Source organism: Ursus arctos, unplaced genomic scaffold (assembly GCF_023065955.2).
Source record: "Ursus arctos isolate Adak ecotype North America unplaced genomic scaffold, UrsArc2.0 scaffold_10, whole genome shotgun sequence".
Classification (NCBI taxonomy): Eukaryota; Metazoa; Chordata; class Mammalia; order Carnivora; family Ursidae; genus Ursus; species Ursus arctos.
Genome location: NW_026622764.1, coordinates 23,077 through 44,604, shown reverse-complemented (window position 1 = coordinate 44,604; position 21,528 = coordinate 23,077). Strand labels below are relative to the sequence as shown.

Here is a 21,528-nt window from a genome sequence, read left to right as displayed (position 1 = left end):
GGGCGTGCGCGCGGCCGCGGGACGGGCTGGCGGGGGCTGACGGGAAGCGAATTTGGGGTCCCGCGCCCTTCAGCGCGGCCCAATCAGGTCGCTGATCGCCGGGCGCCGCTTTGCCGGGAGCTCGCCGGCCTGTCGAGTGGCCCGCCCCGCCTCCGGAAGTGACGCGCCCTGTCCCGCTCCCCGAGCTGCTTGGGCCCCGCGGCGGCGGGGTCTTCAGTCCCTGTCGCTCGGACCGACGCGAGCCGTTGAGGGCCCGGCTCCCTGCTTGACTGCGGCCGGGTCGAGGGTCCGAGGGGTCGCCCGGCCCGCCGTTTCTCGCTTCTGCCGAGTTCTTTGAGGTGAACGGGCCCGCGGGCCTCGAGCGGCCGGCCGAGACGGTGCTGAGCGTGGAGCGGGCGCGGCGTCCCAGAGTCGCGGCCGCGAGTGCAGGGTGAACCTGCGGCCGGTGCGCCAGCCGCCCGCCGGGCTGTGCAGGCGGCTTCCGCTCGCCCTCAGTGCGGGCGTCTCCAGGCTGTCCTTGGTTCTCGCTCCCTTTCTCGAGGGATTGAGGGCCTTGCGTTCTTTGATTTGTTGAGAATATGCTGACTTCTAATATTTAAATAGTAACGGGCGCGTTTTACGGAATTTTCAGATTTTTGCTTGTGTAGCAGAGTGATCAATTGTGATTAGCTTTAATAGCTTCGGAAGAAAACTCTCCGCATAATAAAAGATTTTAAAACCTTCAGTTATTTTTTTCACCCATGTTCCGTGGACTCCTGGATGGAGGCACCTGCCTGGTCTCGAAGGGGGTACCTGCCAGGTACATTATGAACTGACTCCTGGGCGGGGGTGGGGGCCACCATTCGTCTTTCGAGGCAAAAGGAACAAACCTTTTAGAGTTTCTTAAAAAAGAGAGTTTTATTCATGCCCAGATTAGGACAGCTGCCCAGGATACACGATCTTTACAAGGGAGACAGTGCTGTGGTAAGGGAACATTTGGTGTGGGATTATATACATTTTTTTACATAAAAAGTTACAAATTATTAGACAAAGAACATTTCAGAAAGTTGCAGACTTTAAGTTCCTAGTGTGTGCAGGGCTGTATGACTTTAATCTTATGGAAACCTGGGAAGTTTCTTACTTTTTCTTAGCTTTTGTGTTCGGAGTGCTCCTTCTTGGGTATCTTCTGTAAGGAAGCAGAGGTACAGTGTGTGAGCGGGGCAGAAATAGAGCCCGTGCTTTGAGGTTTTGCCAATTCATGTTGACCTTGGTAAATGTTAAGTATAGCTTCCCTGGGAGCTAGGAGTAGGGCCCACAAATGTGAAAAGTTGAAAATTTCCTTTAATAACCTTTACCTAGGCAGACATTTCCCATGCTCCCAAGTCCCAACTGTGACATGAACTCTTATCTCCTAACATAACAAAACTTTCTTTGTGAAAAAGGACAGTTGAACACCCCATCAAATATACAGGCAAAAGACACAACAGCTTATTTATGAGAGAAGAAACAGAGATGTCCATAAACAGTGATAGTCAATCTACACTTTTGAAGCTGTGAATTTTAAATGTAGAAACCTTTCTCTGACCATCGAGTTTTGCATATTAACTTTTGAGATTGTTACCTTTAATAAGTTATGTTGTGAAATTCGGTATGGGTATATATGTAGTGCTGTTTTTCTCCTTTTAGGTCTGTATTTTTAAAAAGTCTAATAATTACAAGTGTTGCTGCTTTATCAGTATTACAAAATAACTTTCAACTCTTCCTCCTCTTGTTACCCCTATGGCTCCCCCTGGAAGGTACTTTGTCACGCACATCACACAATTTCCAGTTAAAGAACTGGTAAGAGACCTGAGACTGGTAGCAAGGTGCCAGCTTATTATTTCTTCAGTTGCTGAAGATCAGTTGTCTTGGGGTGATTTGTCAATTTGTGAACTATCGTTTTGCAGACACATCCTTGTTCTGAGCTTTGCTATCCGCAGACAGGAGTCCCTGGGGCCTGGAGGTGATTGCCAAGTGTGTGGATGCCTCTGGAGCACTGGAGTTCTGGGTTTCTGTTCTTTAAGAAGGAGCTTTTTACATTCTGTTTTGAAATACAGTTTCACAAACAAGGTTCATGGTGGCTGCAGGCCAGAATTTGAATGGCTGCTATACTTTGTTTTTTCCTCAAGCTGAGCGGGGAGTCTGCTTCTCTCGCTCTGCCCCCCACCCCGCTCATGCTCTCTCTCTCTCTCTCTCTCAAATAAAAATAAATTTTAAAAAAGATGAATGATTTAAATGAACTCCCATTTATTGAAATCTTGGTCTTTTAGAATCTGTCAGTATATTGCCCTAAACTTGATGTAACCCAGGAGCAGAAATTAGGTTCACAGAACCCTGTACTAAAACTAGGCCTTACAACCTTTTAAAGTCCAGTTGAAGCCTCCTGTTTAGCACATACTTCTTAACTTACTTGGGTGTTTTCTCAACTCATACCAGATGGAAGCAGGTGAACTAAAATCACGGCAAGAAGTGATCACCTCGATATCCTTAGTGAAGGAGAAGCCCAAAACACACCTAAAATGGTAGTGGGCATTGTCATCTGTGATGTGCTTCTAAGAAATAGTGACACTGAGCCTGTGTACATACTTAAAGCCTCACAGAGTCACTACTGCAAACACTGCAGTTTGTTAGCTGACTGTCCAAAATCACAGAGTTTTTGTCAGAAAAAGGCAGACTTAAATTTTCAACCACACTAGAGCATTAAGGTACATCTCAAGGAATGTCATAAAGATGACCGAGAAATGAATATAGACACTTACACATGGTAACTGTGGTTACTTCCTGAGAGCTGCTCTCCACCCGCCGGTGTGTTTAGTCCTCTGAGGTCACAACTAGTCCTTGTTTCATTTCAACAACAGGGCTGCCGAGATTTAGGTCTCTGGTTTTCTGTCTTTCCCATAGAATATGTAAGTTAACTGATATTGTTAGAAAAGAATGATAGCTTGTTCATTGGGGGTAATTAGGGATAAGCACTGTCCAACTTCAAAACAAAAAGTTCCATCCTCACATTTCTCTTAGATACAAGACGGACCCCCTACAGAAGCCCCCTGTACCTGGTGGGATAGAACCGTGTCTCATCCTTTGCAAAGATGCCTTGGGGGGATAGAGCAAACTGGGACACTCCTACCTTTCTGCTCCTTTTTTGTTTCTTTTTTTTTTAATTATTATTATGTGCAATTGGCCACCATATAGTACATTATTAGTTTTTGATGTAATGTTCAGTGATTCATTAGTTGCCTATAACACCCAGTGCTCATCACCACACATGCCCTACCTTAATACCCATCACCTGGCTACCCCATCCTCCCACTCCCCTCCCTTCTGTAACCCTCAGTTTGGTTCCTGGAGTCCAGAGTCTCTCATGGTCTGTCTCCCTCTCTGATGTCTTCCCACTCAGTTTTCCCTTCCTTCTCCTATGGTCCTCCACTGTATCCCTTATGTTCCACATATGAGTGAGACCATATGATAATTGTCTTTCTCTGCTTGACTTATTTCACTTAGTGTAATCCCCTCCAGTTCCACCCATGTCAATGCAAATGGTAAGTATTCATCCTTTCTGATGGCTGAGTAATATTCCACTGTACGTATGAACCACATCTTCTTTATCCAGTCATCTGTTGAAGGGCATCTCGGCTCCTTCCACAGTTTAGCTATTGTGGACAATGCTGCTATAAACATTGGGGTGCATGTGCCCCTTCTTTTCACTATGTCTGTATCTTCGGGGTAAATACCCAGTAGTGCAATGGCTGGGTCGTAGGATAGCTCTATTTTCCATGTTGCGAGGACCCTCCATACTGTTTTCCACAGTGGCTGCACCAGCTTGCATTCCCACCAACAGTGTAAGAGGGTTCCCTTTTCTGCACAACCTCGCCAACACCTGTTGTTTCCTGAGTGGTTAATTTTAGCCACTCTGACCGGTGTGAGGTGGTATCTCTTTGTGGTTTTGATTTGAATTTCCCTGATGGCTAGTGATGTTGGACATTTTTGACTAGTGGGAAGCTCTCCAGTCACTGAGAGTGGATTTTAGGTGAACAGGTTCTGACGTAGCTAGAAGGCCACCCCTCTCTCTTCAGGCCAGCTCCTGAGACTTTCAGAGAGATTTGTGTATGAAAAAGGTGGAATCTGTTTGCCTTCACAAATGTATCTGGACCGCCTGCCTTGTTTTCAGTTTGTTGTCCAACTCTGTGATGGTTAGCACTCGCCTTACCAACATTAAAGATAACTTGTTTTACTGTCCCATGAGTTGGAGCCAAACAGAAATTTCAAAAGCCCAGAAAAAGGCCTAAGGGAAATGGATGTTTGTTCTGCCACAGAAACTGGATAGCTGTCTTTGCTAAGGCTACCAACTTCTTTTCAAAATTTAAAATGCAGAAGATACCACAAAACCAAAGATTATGGGGACCAAAGTTTGTAGTATAATGTTTGGCTTTACAACTTTTGCCTAGACTGACTTATTGATTCACTGCTTTTTCCTTACTCCTCAGGAAGCAAGCCTTCCAGAGTGTGGGGGCTCCTTGAAGTGTGTCCTGGATGATTGGGGACCCCAGGGCCATCCTCAGTGCCACAGAATTTGTCCAGTGCACCCAGGTGACCACATGATCGCTGTTTTCCCAGGAATAAAGCACCCTATTGAAGAAGCGGACATAATTCAGAAGGTTTGAAATGCTATGGAGAAGTGGAGGGAACATGGAACTTGGAAATTAGCCGAGTTGCAGCTGTTAAGACACAGTGAAGCTCTGGGAGGTATTTTCCTGTTTGAGGTGGATCTGTTCTCGCTTCCAGAGGACAGCAGAGGACGGGAAGCTGCTTGGAAATATTTTCAGGGGCATCGTTTTGACTGGTTTGCTGAAAAAGAGGTACCATGATGCATTTTGATATCTAAATTGATTTTAAAAAGAAAACAAGGCAAGAGAATGACAAGCATAAATGCCATAGTATTTACTGCTTTTGATCATCTTGGACTGCTTGGCACCAATTAAACCAAAGTTCTATGATCACGAGAAGGTGTGTTCCACTTGATGACTGTGGCCGAACACACACTCAGACTCACACACTCACAGTCACAGCTCCATTTCTGAGCACCACTGCCACGGAAACGACAGTGAATTCCCAGACCGCAACTGGTCATCTTACTTGATGAACCAGAAAGCACTTTAGACTCACCTGTGGCCTCCAAGGTCATTTAATTAATACCACTCCTATTGGGTTGCAGACATGTGGACGTGCGATTATAAGATAAGTTAGAGTTGAAATACCACTGAAAACCCTTTTCTGGAGAGCTGGCAGGAAAATCTGGGAGCAGCATTCCTCCTTTGTACCACATAGAGCACGCCTCCACAGGGCTCTGTTCCCAAGTGCCCAAAGCAGAGGAACCTTTGCTGGCAGGGATGGCATGGGGATGCCTGGAGGTTGATGAAATGATTATTAATTTATAGTATTGAGTAGGTCCCAGGTGCTGGCTTAGTATTAAGTATTCTGCAGAGACAGTGGCTGAGAATGAGCTAAGTGGAAACCGATCTGGAGGGCACAAGGTAAGGGGGTGTGGGGAGTAGGGGGTAGGGGTTGCAGCCCTGGCCAACCTGGATCTCGAGTTTACCTAGGTTCAGAAGGTGCAAGGGGTCACTGTCGTTTCACTGTAATTTCACAGATGAAGAATATGCCTCTTGGGTGGAGTATGGCCAGACTTGTTCCGAGTATTTCATAGTTGGTAGAGAAGTTGGGGGGAGGGGTGCTAGGACAGGCATGAGAGGCTGAGTACTCTCAAGACGGTGTCTGGCTTTCGCAGGGCTCACCGTGAGCCTGCACACAGGACTGACTACAATAAAAGGTCTTGTTCTAAGGATGGAGTATTGGAAGAATGTAGTGGCCCTTGTAATCCTGAGAAGAGGACGCCTCTGGAGTCCACTGTGGAGTTGCTCCGTGAGAGGGGTGGTGATCTGCAGCCTCTAGTGGTGAGATACCTGTCCCTTTTGTGACGTTTGGGCATGGTTTCTGTGACTTTGTCCTAATGGCTGGAATTTCCAAGGAGTGGGATTTTAAGATACCCGTCCCTGTAAGAATTGGTTCCTCGGGAGTGGGCCAGTCCTGTTCTGTTGCTGAGAAGTGTGTCTCTGGCGGTTGGAGTGTGTATTTCAAGCCTCTAGGTAAATGATGGGTTGGTTATAGAGGTCAGCAGGCTGTTGTCACTGATGATACTAATGGATGGATTGCTTACACTGAGATGTTAGGTCTTATGGATAGGTGTCCTCATAAAATGCCCATAAAGGGTGCTTCTGTTGAGTTTAATAGTAGATATATTTCTAGTAGCCCTCCTTGTAGTTGGTACTCCAGTGAGCAGTGTGTTACAACATTGCCTGCGTTGTATGTGTTTGCATACTGAAAACGTTGGTGACACCCCCACAAACTGCACACTGGCATCCAATTAGTTACTAATAAAATATTATTTTGGAACGAAATAAGTATCCTCCGGTGATTATTAGTTTAAGCCTGGGGGAGGGGGCCCTCTTTTGGTACCAGTAGTGACTAATGGTAAAGGAAATTTTCCCTTTTAGTGTTTGTGGGCCTTGCTCCTGGGCTCCCAAGGAAGCTACACTTTCACATTTACCAAGGTCAGAACGACTTAGCAGAACGTCAAAGCATGGGCTCTGTTTCTTCCTGGAGCACACGTTGTATGTCTGCTTCATTAAACAGACAAACCAAACAAACCAAAAAACCAAAAGGAACATTCTGAGCACAAGATAAGAAAAAGAAAGAAACTTCCCTGGTTCCCATAAGATTAAAGTCACACAGCTTGGCATATACTAAAAACATAAGATAAAGATAAAACTTCCTGGACTGTCTTTGGTCACGATGATTTGTAAGTCTTTATGTAAAAATCATGTAACCCTGCACCAAATGTTCTTCCCCGAGCACTGTCGTCTTGGTGAAGATCGTATATGCTTGGCAGCTGTCCTAACTTGGGCTCAAACAAAACTCTTTTCCTTTCTTTTTAAAAAAAATTTTTTTAAAGATTTTATTTACTTGACAGAGAGAGACAGCGAGAGAGGGAAGACCAGCAAGGGGAGTGTGAGAGGGAGAAGCAGGCTTCCCGCCCAGCAGGGAGCCCAATGCAGGGCTTGATGCAGAGCTCGATCCCAGGACTCTGGGATCACGACCTGAGCCGAAGGCAGACGCTTAATGGCTGAGCCACCCAGGCGCCCCTCTTTTTAAAAGGGTTTCTTCATTTTACATAATTAGTACCGTAGTCCTTCCAGGGAAACATTATCAGATTCTGTTTGGAGCTAAACTTGGTCTTTGTTATTGTGGAAGAATAAAGAGTCTGTGAATTGTTTGTCTCCTGTTTCATATTCCATGAGTCCTGGTTTTGGTTCCACACCTCCACGAAACACACAGTGATCCCGAATTTAGCATTGGCTCATCCCTCTCTACAAAGGGCTTGTTTGAGAGAAGAGGCAGCCTCTTTGCACCTGTCAGATGAGCATCAGAACACTCTTGGTAGGGAGTTCCTGGGACCCTAACTCTGAACCTGCTTGTGACACCCAGAGTAAATAGATTTCAGATTTAGACCCTTTGGGAAGAAATTTTGGATCTATGATGACAACCTGAAGACAATCTGTAACCTCTAACCTTTACCCTAACTCTTAACCTGAGTCCTGAATCCAAACCCCAATCTGAACCTCTAGCCCTGAATTTTGAACTGCAGACCCAAACCCCTACTTAATGCCAGCCCTGAACCTGAACCCTGAACCCCAAATCTGAACCCGGAACCCCTAACCCCTAGCAATGTTAACAATAGCCAAAATGTAGAAACTATGCAAATGTCCATCGGTGGTGAATGTGCAAACAAAATGTCATTAAGGTTTAGGGTTAGGATTTTATGGTTGGGAGCGTGCGTTGGGGTCAGGGCCAGGCTTGAGATGAGAGTCAGGGTTAGCATAACTGCCGTTCTCTGCCCCCTCCCCATCTCTCTGGCGCTCTGGGTTGGGCAGGACTCACGCAGGGTCACACATGCATCAGAGGTTGAACTGGAGTGTTGGTCTTCAGCCCCTCAGTCCTGGGTACTAACAGAAGAAGTATGAGACATCTGCCTGGTCACTGACTGTTTCAGATCGAACTCAACAGCAGTCAAGGGTGTGGAGGGCCTTAGAGGTTATACAGGGTTCTTCCATCCTCCCACCTGGGAAGGGTGCCACTGGCCCCACTCTGCTGGGGCAGCCCCAGGTTTCAGCACAGCCCTGACCCATGAGGGTACTCAGTAGACACGTATGGATTTATATAGGACTGGCTGCAGTGCACTACCCGCCCCCATGTGCAGCCCTCTTGTGGGGTGGTGGGGCCCTCCTGGCACTGGCAGGATCCTTCGTCCTAGCCGAGCAATCAGCAGTAGACAGTCAGGTCTCAGACAGGACCATCTTTGGCCTCCGATCATCCAGGAAGGATCTGTGGTCTTCCAATTCAGGTCCTGATAACCCCCATGGTCAATCACTGAGCTGACTGTGCTCTTGGGAATTTAAAAGGTCCATGGGCGCTGTAGACAGCCCCTTGGAGTGTTTCCATTCCCAATGTCTGTGTGGTTGAGACAAGCAATCCTCCCTCACAGCCTCCTAGCCTTCTAAGAGAGGTAGTAACCCTCCAAACATTGAATGTGGCCCATGGCCACAACAGCCATACAGCAGACTGGCCCTGCAGTCCTTCGGGCTCCGGTTATAATGTAAATATTTGACATGCATACTTGTTAAGAATCAAGGATATAGGAGAACCTGTGTCTCCCAGTGGGCAGTTTCTTGCTGAGGCTGTATGGTCTCAGAGAGCCACATGCATGACCCTAGAAAGCCTGCCAAGTGTGGATTTCATGCTGTGGGATAATCTTGAGTCTCCCACTGCTTCACTGAGCAATAATTTCCTTACCACCCTAACATTTGGTCTCTTTGTAAAGGAGAGAGAAGAGACTGTACAATGAGCCAATTAGTTCTTTGGGGATGGGTGATTAACGTGTTGGGGGGCACATGTCACTCCGGGGCTCCCTCCTCCCAGGGACACGAGTGAGGTCTGTGTGCCTTCCAGTCTCTGAGATGCGAGGACCCAGTGCCCAGGGCAGGAGCCTTGTTTCCCACCAACAGCAAAGTTGCTTTTTCAGCAAGTGGAAGAATGTGTTGCCATCGTGGGAGAACAGCAAGAGCACTGGATGGGCAGCTGCAGCCCCTGACCCTAAGTGACCCCTTCCTTCCCTGCTTCAGATTCCACAGCCCTGTGGTCAGCCACCAGTGATGTGGAATCTGCTGCTTTCCCAGCCTGGCATCCATTCTCACGTCCAAGTCCAGCATCTCAGCTTGCCTTTGGGAACCACATCTCACCTGTCTCTCATCCAAACAGTTCCGGAGGGCAGACCCCACTCTCCACCCACCTCAGAGATGGGCGTATGATCCAAGTCTACCCAACCCCATGCTCTGTTCTCTGGGTGCTCTAATGGCTTCAAGGATGAGAGTGTGACCCAAGCCGGGCCAAAGACACTGGAAGCCATGACTTTTCATGGAACACAAAGGATAGAGAAACCCTTCCCAGTAGAACGGATGGTGAGTGGGTGTCAGCCCGGAGTGTGTGAGGCCCCAGATGCAGTGAGAGAGACTGTGCCTGGGAATGGGCCCACCCCAGAGCACTTAGCAGGGTGGAGGGTTGGAGAGGGTCCAGGTCACACTGTGAGAGTGTGAGCCCCTGGGCTTGCCAAGTCCAGAAACACTCTTTTTTAAATTTAAATTCAAGTAGCCAACATACACTACATCATTAGTTTTGATGTAGTGTTCAGTGATTCATTAGCTGCGTGTAACACCCAGTCCAAAAATACTCTTAACTTGCCTCTTACAAGTATTAACTTATTTCCACCATTTAAAAAATATTAATTCATTTTACTTTAGTAAATGTGTCCAGTCCTTCGTCATCCAAAAATTGCTAGCTGACACACATCAGGGTCAACAGTCCCTGAGACTCCCTGAGCGAGTTGTCCTCACTGGGCGGGGCATGGCTGGGGAGACGAGACAGTGGGTGGGGTCCGGTCTTAGGGAAGCTGTTCCTTCTCTGTCCCTGGAGAGGAAAAGCCCAGAACAGTGAGAGGAGAACCAGCAGGAGCAAGAGGTCCCTGGATGGCTATTGGTCTGTTTGTATTTTCCTTATTTTAGGGTCCATTTTGTTAAAGTGTATTTTTACTAGGAAATCACCCATTTCCTCTGGGTTTCCAGTCTGATGCAATAGGTTTCTCTTATTTGACCTTCAATTTCTACTCTCTTTCTGCTTTTCTACAGAGTTTTTGCAATTAATGAACAAATATTGATATGTTATTATTCAGTAAAGTCCATGCTTTATTCAGGTTTCCCCTGTTCTACTTTTCCTGCTCCAGGATCCCATGCAGGGTGCCATGTGACACGTATTCATCATGTCTCTTCAGGCTCTCGTTGGCTGTGACAATCTCTGACTTGTCTTGTTTTCGTGGCCTTGGCAGCATTGAAGAGAGCTGGTCAGGTATTTGGTAGCAAGTCCTGCATTCGGATTTATGGTGTTTTCCTCACGATTAGACTGGGGTTATGGGTTTTGAGGAAGCAGACCACAAAGGTAAAGTGCTCTGTCATCACTTTATATCAAGGGAACATGCGCTGGAGGTCACTTGTCACTGTGCTAACGTTGGTCAGTTGGCTGAGGCCGTGTTGGTCAGGCTTCCCCACCATGAGTTCCTCTCTCCCATGTGCGTACAGTGTGTCTTCTCGAGGAGGAAGATGCTATGTGGAGCCCACACTGTGGGAGAGGAAGTCAGCTCCTCCTGCTTGGGGGATAGCTGAATGTCTACGTCTGTTGTTTGGAATTCTGTTAGGAGAGGTCTATTCAACCCATTTGTAAAAAAAAAAAAAAAAAAAAAAACTATGTAATTTAAAATTTAAGCAATCCTATTTTTTTTATTGAACAATTAATGTTTCAGGCAGCATCCCATCTAGAAAATACAAAGGCACTCCTTTGAGCTACAGGGAAAGAAAGGTTTTTAAAGATTTATTTTTTTGTTTTTAGAAAGAGAGCATGAGAGGGGGGAGGTGCAGAAGAAGAGGGAGATACAGAATCTCAAGCAGACTCTGCACTGAACGTGTTGCCCACCGTGGGGCTCAATCTCATGACCCTGAGGTCATGACCTGAGCCAAAACCAAGAGACACCCAGGCACCCCAGAAAGGATAGGTTTTTAAAGGCAGAGAGGAAATTGAAAAAAGGAAAGTATTCATAAAGGATGCATTGTCTGAGGCAAGGTCACTGTCCTAAGGGGACCAGAAGAGACCATTATTCAGGGTGAGTGGTTAAAGTTACATGGAGTGTGTATGTGTGAAACTGCAGTTAGGTTAGTTACCAAGTCCTGGCTTGCTGATCTGGGTCTCTTAAGGTAAGTGACTTCACTGTGGGGCCTGTGGATTCCTTTTTAACTAATCATTTATTTTTACCAGTGTGGACACAGGGTCGTCATATTAGGCTGTCGGTTACACTCCAGTGCTACAGTATTTGGTTGCTGGTTCATTCCTGCTTGGCTATTGGGAGGGCTTTCCATTGGCTCCACTTTCCCTTTGATATACTTTATCTTTGCGGGGTTTTCTTGGTACTTCCTTACTTTCTGATACTTCAAGATTATCCTGGCTTCTATGTTTACTTAGTCCTGGTGTCAGCAATTTCTTCAAAGAGCCCTGGCTCCTTTTATTAGAGAATGGTATTAAAGTCTCACCTGTGGGAACTGAATGTGCTCAGAGGACAACGCAAGGCAATATATGCGTGTGTTCCAACCTATGTAAACACACCTAATTAAAGATTTCTACGTGGAACTGTCTGTGTCCATAGGAAGCTAAAGACGAGTTTATACTGATGTCTCCAACCTGGTCCATCACCACATGGAGACTGTGATCTTCTCCATTGGCGATCTGTAACTTCCTACTCTAACAGTGACAAACCTGGCTCTCCCCACCTGCCATTTATTTAATTCATTGCTCCGTTCCAGATTACAGATGTGGTGTTTTCAGAACTGTTAGCTACCACTCTGATGGGAAAGAACTTTATCAAATAGAGTCCACTGTGTACGTACAGTATGTACATTTTTTCTTTAATCTACAGATTCCATTAATTTCCAAAGATACTTAGGTCAGCACCTTTTGTCATACAACCTACAGTGAGGGTTTTTTTTCATATGTTTCTAATACAGTTAGGTTATGTGTCACATTTATATTCCATTGGGGGGGGAAAGAAATTTTCCTTGGTCCAAAGTTCTTACCACAAGACTAAGAATGAAATTGACATGAGACAGATTAATAAGAGAAAAAAACCCAAAGTGTAATGATGTGCACATGGAGACCCAACAAGGAAACTGAGTTCTAAAGAAATGACCAAGGAAGCCAGGTTTTATACTTTTTGGACAAAAAGAAAATAAGCCTGTGATGAAATCACAGGACAAAGAAAACTTAATCTTGGGAGCTTCAATTAGTAAGGAATTCTAAACAGAATTTGGGCTGGGGTAGTAAGTTAGTAAAAAGTAACAAGGGTTGTTTATACAGCCTTCTGGGCTCCAAATGCCCATCTCTGGTGATGTCAAAGTCTCTTTACCTCCTGGTACAGGGACATCTTCACATGGGAGATAGATTTCCTGCTTCCAGGGGGACAGAGGAGGGTCTGAGGGTCCTCATTTCATAGACTGACTCTTAAGTAACTTTTATTTAAAATGATCTATCTGCCAAAGTGGCAGATTTGGGGCAGCGTGCCCTTGGCCCCTACACCATCTTGTGACATTCCCACATCCTAAATAACTTAATTTCAGTAGATTATGATTTACTCTTTGGGATATAAAAATGTTCGTGTTTTTTAAGATTTTATTTTTAAGTAATCTCCACAGCCAATGTGGGACTTGAACTCACAACCCCAAGATCAAGAGTTGCATGCTCCACCGACTGAGCCGGCCAGGTGCCCCAAAATGTTTGGGTTTTGACAAATGCATCATGGCAGGTATAAATCATTAAACCATCATGGAATTCACCCCCTGATCCTTTTATCACCTCTAGTTTTGCCTTTCCCAGAATCTCCTACAAATGGGGTCACTCAGTGTGTAACCATTTCGGACTAGATTCCTTCACTTAGAAAAATGTAAAGTTCATCCGTGTCATTGTATGGGGGTGATGGTTCATTTCTTTTTATTGCTGAATAGATTAACAAGAGAAAAACAAGTCAAAGTTTAATATGATGCATACGTCCCATATTCATGGGAGATACCCAGGAAAACGGAGTAACTCCTCGAAGTGACCCGGCCCTAAATGCCATCTTCAGCTAAAGACCAGAAGATTTTGGGTGGTGGGAAGGCCAGTTAAGGGATGTTATCAGGTGAGTACAGTAAACGAGGGAATGGTGGTTGCACAGGTTTAAGTCTGCGCCTTCTCTTTCGGTAAGAGTTTCTTAAGATTTAGTCATTCTGTTCCTGATACAGAGGGAGACAGGCCTACCAATGGAGCTTTCCTTTATCAGCATAACTTTCACTCACCAAACAGCAACTTTTAGCCAGTTTTTAGAGATTCTTCCATGTCTGCTCTTCCTTAAAATTAATCCGCCCAAATAACCCTTGTGCCAAAGAGGCATATTTCGGGTGGCATATTTCCTTCACATGGATACACTCAGTGTGCTTATGGATTTATTTATGGAAGGACGTCCTGGCTTCGTTAAGTTTGTAACCACCATGAATAGAGCTGCTGTGCATCACTGCATGTTTTTGTTTGGAAATAGCTTTTCAAAGCAGTGGTCTAAATACCAGAAGTACAGTTGTTGGACCTTAACGTGAGACTTATTTAGGTTTGGAGAAAATGGCCAAACTGTCTTCTGAAGGGACAGTTGCTGCCATTCCTCACCTTCCAGCAATTGGTATTCTTGTTTCTGGAGTTCAGCATTTGGGATAGGTGTGCAGTGCTGTCTCACTGTCGTTTACACTTGTTCTTTCCTAATGATGACGTCGAGCATATTTTTGTATGCTTATTCTGTGTCTGCATATCTTCTTTGTCCAGGCATTTTCAGACCCTTGCCCATTATCAGTTCGGATGTTTGTTTCCTTATTGTTCAGTTCTGATAGTTTTTTGTATATTTTGAATACAGATCTTTTACCAGATATATGTTTTGCAAATATTTCCTCCCAGTTTGTGGCTTGTCTTTTAGTTTCTGAGCAAGGTCTTTCACAGAGCAGAAGTTCTAATTTTAGGAAGTTCATGTTATCAGTTTTTTTCTTTTGTGGATTGGCGTTTGGTGTTGTGTTAAAACTCATCACCACACCCAAGGTCATGTAGATTTTCTTTTGTTTTCTTTCTGATATTTTGATAGTTTCACATTTTAAATTTATCTACAATTTTGAATGAATTTTGGTGTAAGTTGTAAAGCTTGTGCCTGCATTTCACTTAATTCCGTAGGGTTTCTAATTAATTGTTTATATTTCTGGAGAAGTCAGGGGATAATTGGACTCCATTTCAGTTTGAATTTTCAAAATGTAGTGGATTCAGCTGGACCCCAGAAAGGACAGGTGCCTCCACTGAACCGAGCGCACCGGCCCTGCACCGCCCCCACCGCCCGCAGGGGGCGCCCGAGTCCCGCTCCGCGACTCCCGCCAGGCATGCGCTTTCCGGTGCGCTGGCAGGTGTTCCAAGTCCTCAAACCTCTCTGCTGACGCCCAGGCTTCAAGAGGACGTGGGGCCTCATCCACGGTCAGGAGCCCGGCCTCCTAAGGACCAGTTGTGGAGACTTCGGGAGGACATGGGGCCGCGTCCACGCGGACAGGACCTGCAGTGGAGGACGTGTTTCCGCGTCCACACCAATGGACCCGGGTCTCCCCAGGACCCGCCGCGGGAGGAGAAGGTGAGGAGAAGCCGCCTGAGCAGGGACTGCCGAGGGGTCCGTGCTCACAGGACCCCGCGGAGGAAGGGCGCGCTGTGTAGACGGTGGGGTTTCCGTGGTTTCTGTGCGGTGCCGTGGGGTCGCTGGCGGGGCTGTGCGCGGGGCTGTGGGGTCTCCCCTCTCTGGGCCCGGATCCACTGGGCTGGTCCGCGGGTCCGTGTTTACGCGCACACGGATCCGGTTCCGGGGGCTCCGCAGGCAGTCTGCAGTCAGGGAACCTCCGACCGCCCACCTGGTGCTCGTGCTCCCCCGGCCTCGGCCCCGCAGGGTCCTCCCCGCGTCCACACGCGGTCCGGGCCGTCGGTTTGGCATCTGGAGGTTCGGTAGCGACAGCGCGCGCTCTGCAGACAGATGGCTGTGGGGAGAGCAGGTGTTCTCATGGCGTCGGTCTTTCCGTCTCCGCGTGTCTCCCTCGACATCTGTCGTCGGTGTGTCACGGGTGTCCGAGGGCAGGGCTGTCCGTCTCCCTCGAGGTCTGTCGTCGGTGTGTCACGGGTGTCCGAGGGCAGGGCTGTCCGTCTCCCTCGAGGTCTGTCGTCGGTGTCTCCTGGGTGACCATCTGTCGTCGGTGTCTCCCGGGTGTCCAAGGGCAGGGCCGTCCGTCTCCCTCGAGGTCTGTCATCGGTGTCTCCCGGGTGTCCGAGGACAGGGCCGTCTGTCTCCCTCGAGGTCTGTGGTCGGTGTCTCCCGGGTGACCGTCTGTCGTCGGTGTCTCCCGGGTGTCTGAGGGCAGGGCTGTCCGTCTGCCTCGACGTCTGTCGTCGGTGTCTCAGGGGTGTCCAAGGGCAGGGCTGTCCATCTCCCTCGACGTCTGTCGTCAGTGTCTCACGGGTGTCCGTCTGTGGTCGGTGTCTCACAGGTGTCTGAGGACAGCGCTGTCCGTCTCCCTCGCCGTCTGTCGGTGTGTCACGGGTGTCCGAGGACAGGGCTGTCCGTCTCCCTCGACGTCTGCTCTCGTTGTGTCCTGGGTGACCGAGGACAGGCCTGTCCGTCTCCCTTGACATCTGTCATCAGTGTCTCATGGGTGTCCGAGGGCAGGGCTGTCCGTCTCCCTTGATGTCTGTCGTTGGTGTCTCAGGGGTGTCCATCTGTCGTTGGTGTCTCCCGGGTGTCTGAGAGCAGGGCTGTCCCCTGTTGAGTATTTCATGGAGGAGGAGGAGGGAAGGGGAGGGTTGTTCTGGAGGAAAGTCCCCTGGAGAAAAGCGGGGTTCGGGGTGATGGAGGTTCTCCCCGGCTGAGCTGCAGGGGTGGTGATTTCTGGGAGGTGGTGAAACCTGCGTGTTCCCCTTTGGGGCCTGTGACTGATGAGTCTCTGCTGTGGGGCTTCTAATGTGGGGTCTGTAATTGACAGTTGTTCCTGTGACTGACACTGTGTGATCGGCTCCGCTGCCCAGCCCCCCTTCTGGCGACCCCAGTCCACTGTACTGAGCCTTCCCTTCATGCATTTTCACAGTTCTAACCAGTTTTTGGTGGAGCGTTGTGGAAAATTGGAATTCCAGATCCCGCTGCTTCTCCTGACCCCAAGACACAGGAGCCGCCGATGTCATCCTCCCACGAGTCTCTTGCTAACGTGTGGCCTCTCCACGGTGGGTGAACCGGGTCTGGGAGGACTTGGCCTCCATCAGGAAGCTTGATGTGGTCTCAGCTCCTGTGACCTGGTGCTGACCTGGTTGTTTGTAAGAGTGCTTGACTCTGCGGTGATTTCAAGGTGCAGTGAACCTGTCACAGCAGCACAAATACGCTTTATTGCCACACTCAGACTCCCCAGCTGTCGTTTCTTTACCACATTTGCCACTTCACACGGGATACTTCTGTGCGTTTTACCCCGAACAGGGACACGCTCCCGCGGAACCACCACATAGCCCTGAACGAGGAAATCATCGCGGTTTCCATATTATAACCCAGACCACAGGCCCACTTGAACTGTCGCCACCTGCCCCGCTGTCTGAAATGTCCTGCTCCATTCGGATCCAGTTTTCTTCTTCCGGAACTGCTCCCGAGACTTTCCCGTATTTGCACAACCCTGATGGATTTAGGAGCACAGATGACTCCAATGTGGGTGGCCTGTCTGGATGGCTTATGTCGCTTGGGCTGTTTTCAGTGTCCATCCACGTGGTGACATGCATCAGTCCTTCATGTTTTCACTGTGACTAAACATAGTAACATTTACCACTTAAAACATTTCAGGTTCACAGTTCTCTGGCCTTAGGTGAGTTCACATGGTTGTACACCATTCTCTAGAACTTTTCTTTCTCCCCGAGGGAGACTGCATGCATGAAACACTAACTCCCCATTCCCCTTTCCTCTCAGCCCTGCAGCCACGTTCAACTTTCTGTCTCTAGACACCTCATACAGGTGGAATCACACAGTGTCTGTCCTTCTGTGAAAGCCAGCATCCTGTCCTTGTTCCTGATTTCAGAGTACAGCTGTCAATATTCAGACTTGAGCATGGTGCTTGCTATAGATTTATTGAAAAAAAAATTACCCCTTATTTCTGTTTTCATGAGGGTTTATATCAGCAACAGACATTGGATTTTGGTTAGAACCTTTTGTGCATCAATTAATATGACCACATGTTTTTATTTAAAAATTTATTGCAGAGTATAACATTGCTTGTTTTCAGCATATTAAACAAACTTTGAGATGTTTGTGAAGAGACACTTACGATGTACAATATATTTAAGAGCTCTTGGTTTTGCAATTTTTCTGATCAGGCTTCTTACATCTATTTTAAGACAGGTGTAGGGATGTATTTGCTCGTTGTTATTAGTGGTTAGGATTGGTGTTACGGGTTGTTAGGGTTATGGTTGGGTTAGGGTTAGGGGTCTCCCTGTCCTCTTCTGCACAGAGCCCATTCTCCTCCAGTAACCAGAGTGATCTTTTCGACACATTACATTTGGGCCTCTCTGTGGTCTGCTCCCCTCCTGCCCATCCTTTCCAGCCTCACCCCTCCCACCACGGCCTGCCCCCCTGTGGGCCACCCAGGGGTATGATTGTCCCTCATGTGCCTCAGGCCTGAGTCCAAGACTTTGCATTCACTGTGCCCTCTGCCAGGAGCACTCTTCTCTCCCCCTGCTTCATGTTTGGCTTGTTTCCCCATTGGCTGGACCCCGAATTGCCCCCTGATGACCTGACTCATGTCTGCTGGTTGAATGTGCCTGTCCGCTATTTAAATGTAGTGCCCGCCTTCCCGATGTGAGCAATTTGCTAACCTGCCCGTGATGGGGCAGGTGTAAGGACGTAGCCTTAGTGTCTGCATAAAAAATCAGTCTCAGAGGGGCTCACCAAACTTGCCTGATGATGGGGGAGCTGCTGTCCCCATGGTGGGGAGCAGGTAGTGCCCTCAAAGGGGGACCAGCTATGTGAGGTGGTTGGACAAGACTCCCAACTTCTTGTCTGGGGAGATGTAGACCTGGACCTGGAAGCTTACACCCTTGGATTCAAGGCTGGGGCCTAAGCAAGCTCCTTCTTCTTCCAGAGGTCCTCTTTCCCCTTCCCTGACCATGGGCTGGACCTGATTCCTGACCTGGGGGATTTCGAGGGTGACCCCTCCTAGGAATACCAGGGGTTTACTGAGGACCTTGTCAGCAGGATGCCCAGTAGCCTTGAAGGGAGGACCCTACAGGAGGTGGAGACAGCTCCGTGGGGGCCGATGACATCCCACTCAAAAAAAAATGGGGATGGTGGCCGGCCCTGCTGGTTCTACCCAGACTGTAGGGCATAGAAACAAGGGCTGTGCCCCAGGGTGCTCTGCTTCTGGCAGGTGGGGACAGGAACTGGGGGTTTGCCCGGGAGCTCAGCACAGGGGGAGTGTTCCTGGCTCCAGCATGCTAGAGCCCATGTGGGGCTGCATGGGCTTCCAACCTCTTAAGCCTTAGGCACCCCTTTGTAAGATGGGGTGCTGACGGCCCCCATCTCTGGGAGCAGAAGGTAGGGAGGCCCCATGGGCAGACTCACTCAGGAGAGGCCAGGAGAGTGGCTGTTGCTTAAAGCAGCCCAGGGCCTGCCGCCTTGAAGAAGGTACACAGGTCTATGGCCCTCAGCCTCGGGGTCTTGCTGCCAGCCTCTGGCAGTGACCCTCCTCTCACCCTGTCCCCTGTCCCTGTAGCTATGTGGTCTTCCTGGAGCTGGTCCTGCAGACGGTGAAGAAGCACTTCATGGTGGGACACAGGGTCACCTACTAGGTCTTCACTGACCAGCTGGCTGCTGTGCCTGTGTGCTCCTCTGTGATGGCCAGAGGGCAGTGGTCCTCATGGTGGACACAGCGTCCCCTAGTACGTCTTCAGCGATCAGCCAGCTGCCGTACCCATGTGCCCCTCCATGAGGGCCAGTGGGTGGTGGTCCTCAAGGTCCGCGGTGCCTCATGGCAGACACAGGGTCACCTAGTACATCTTCACGAACCGCCAGCTGACGGGCCTGTGTGCCTCTCCGGGAAGGCCGGAGGGTGGTGGTCCTCGAGGTCTGCGGTGCCCCGCTCTGGCAGGATGTGTCCATGCAGCACACGGCGATGATCAGCCGCTTCTGTGAGCAGCGCTTCCTCCGTGAGGTGGATGATCTGGTGTGTGCGAATGTGGACATGAAGTTCCATGACCACGTGGGTGTGGAGATCCTGTCCCCCCCTTTGTCACTTTGTACCCCAGTTTCTACTGGGTGGCCAATGAGAACTTCAGCTACGCGCGCCGGCCGCAGTCCCAGGCCCACATCCCCAGGCACCAGGGAAACTTTTACTATATGGGGCCTTTTTGGGGGGGTCAGTGGTGGAGGTTCACTGACTGACATTGGCCTGTCACCAGGCAATGGGGGTCGACCTGGCCAATGGGATGGAGGCCATGTGGCCTGACAAGAGCCACCTGAACCACAAGCCCACCAAGCCCTGGAGGCCACGTGGGACCTGAGGCTGCTGGGCTGCCCTCCCCCCACCCCGGTCATGAAGATGCTGAGATTCGGGCAGTGCCCAAGAATCACCAGGACATCCAGAACGCATGAGGGGCTCGCCCCGTCTCCGTCAGGGTGGCCTCTCTGAGCGGAGCCATAAGAGCACATTCCTTCTTCTGTCCCCTCAACTGTGGAGTCCAGCACTGCCCGCTCGGGCATGTCCAGGGCCCCTAGCTGCCCCATGCACAGGAGGCCTGCCTGGGGCACAAGTTCCTTTCTTTGTGGTCAGTGCATTTCGATCATTTCTGGGTCATCTGCAGCTGCGAACGGCTCCAGTTTTATGTCGAATGTTTTTCTGTGTCAGTGCTGAGCAACCATCTTTAAAAAGAACAATTGAGGGAAAAGGTTTTCTCCCTGGTTCTAAACAGACATCGCCTGGTGGGCTGGGAGCGGCCCTGCAGCAGCCTTGGAGCCAGAACGGGCCCTGGCTGGGTCTTCCTCCCAGTCCCTGCACCTCGCGGCAGCCATGGGCCTTCAGGGTCAGGGGTGCGCCGAGCCACCTCTCAGACCCCCAGTCCCCTGACCGCCAGAGGCTGTGACCGCTAGCACGGCCTCCAGGAGCATGGAGCCCTCTGGGTTATTTCTGGTTCCTGCCTTGGTTTTAAATGGCTATTTCTGTGCTGGTGTTTGTGAGATGTGGGCACTGGCTCTGTCTGGATGCGCGTCCTGTTGGGATCCCTCAGTGCCCACTGGAGGGTTTGCACTTGTGGATTCTCTCTGCACTATGTGTTAGCAAGCATTCACTGAGTGCCTACTGTGAGCTCGGTCACCAACAAGGGGCAGAGCGTGAGAGCGAGAACCAAGATACAGGGTCCCTGCTCCAGGGTCCTCCTGGGACTCGTGATGGCCCCGTCCTCCTGACTCACTACTTTCCTATTGTGGTGTAGTGGACATATGACTGATACCATTAAGCACGTTTCAGGGTACAATTCAGTGGCAATACGTACATTCACTGCTCTGCACCTGCCACCTCCATCCATCGCCACAACTTCATTGTCATCCCAAACTGAACCTCTACCCACGAGACCCTAACCCGCATTCCCCCTCCCCAGCCCCGGCACCCAGCAGCTCCTTCCACCTCTGTGAATTGGAGTGCTCTCCGCCCCTCACAAGTGGGGTCGTCCAGTATCTGTCCTTTAGGGACTGGCTTATTTCACGTAACACAGTGGCCTAAGGTCTGTCCCCATGAGCCTGGACCTGACCCACTTTTCCCCCAAAGGAGTGGCTCCGCCCTCTCCTGTCTAAGCTGAGCCTCCTCTGCTCCCCTCTGCTCCCCTCATCTTCCTTCTCAGCCTGAAGATGATCCCAGCCAATCTGCACCTTTGAAGACCTGTTCAGTGCAGATGACGGACACACACCCCCGGGGCCTTGGGCCTCACCTACCCCATCTGTCCATGTCAGGTGCCTGCCCCCCCGCAGCCAGCCACCTGCACCTTCCACAGGTGTCCCCATCTCAGAAGAGGGAAACACCAAGTCCAGACCTTGGAGACCTCGGTGACTTCTTGCTTACCACCAACTGTAGTGAGGTGGCTACTGGAGGGCATTCGATGTCCTAAACATTTAAAGGCATATGTGAGTCTCTGCTGCCCAGGGCAATGGGTAACAGTTCGGGCAAACAGAAACCAAGCAGATTCACTGGAAGAAAG

The 21,528-nt window shown here is 49.3% G+C and overlaps 1 long non-coding RNA gene and 1 pseudogene across 1 annotated transcript; both read left to right on the top strand.

The window, feature by feature from the left end:
- The first annotated feature begins 175 nt into the window (after positions 1–175).
- On the top strand, positions 176–5,016 carry LOC130542679 (uncharacterized). The gene is made up of 2 exons (XR_008957382.1): positions 176–799; positions 4,503–5,016. It is a non-coding gene; the product is annotated as an uncharacterized LOC130542679 (long non-coding RNA).
- A 9,790-nt stretch (positions 5,017–14,806) lies between these two features.
- On the top strand, positions 14,807–19,933 carry LOC113247570 (histo-blood group ABO system transferase 2-like; annotated as a pseudogene).
- The last annotated feature ends 1,595 nt before the right edge of the window (positions 19,934–21,528 follow it).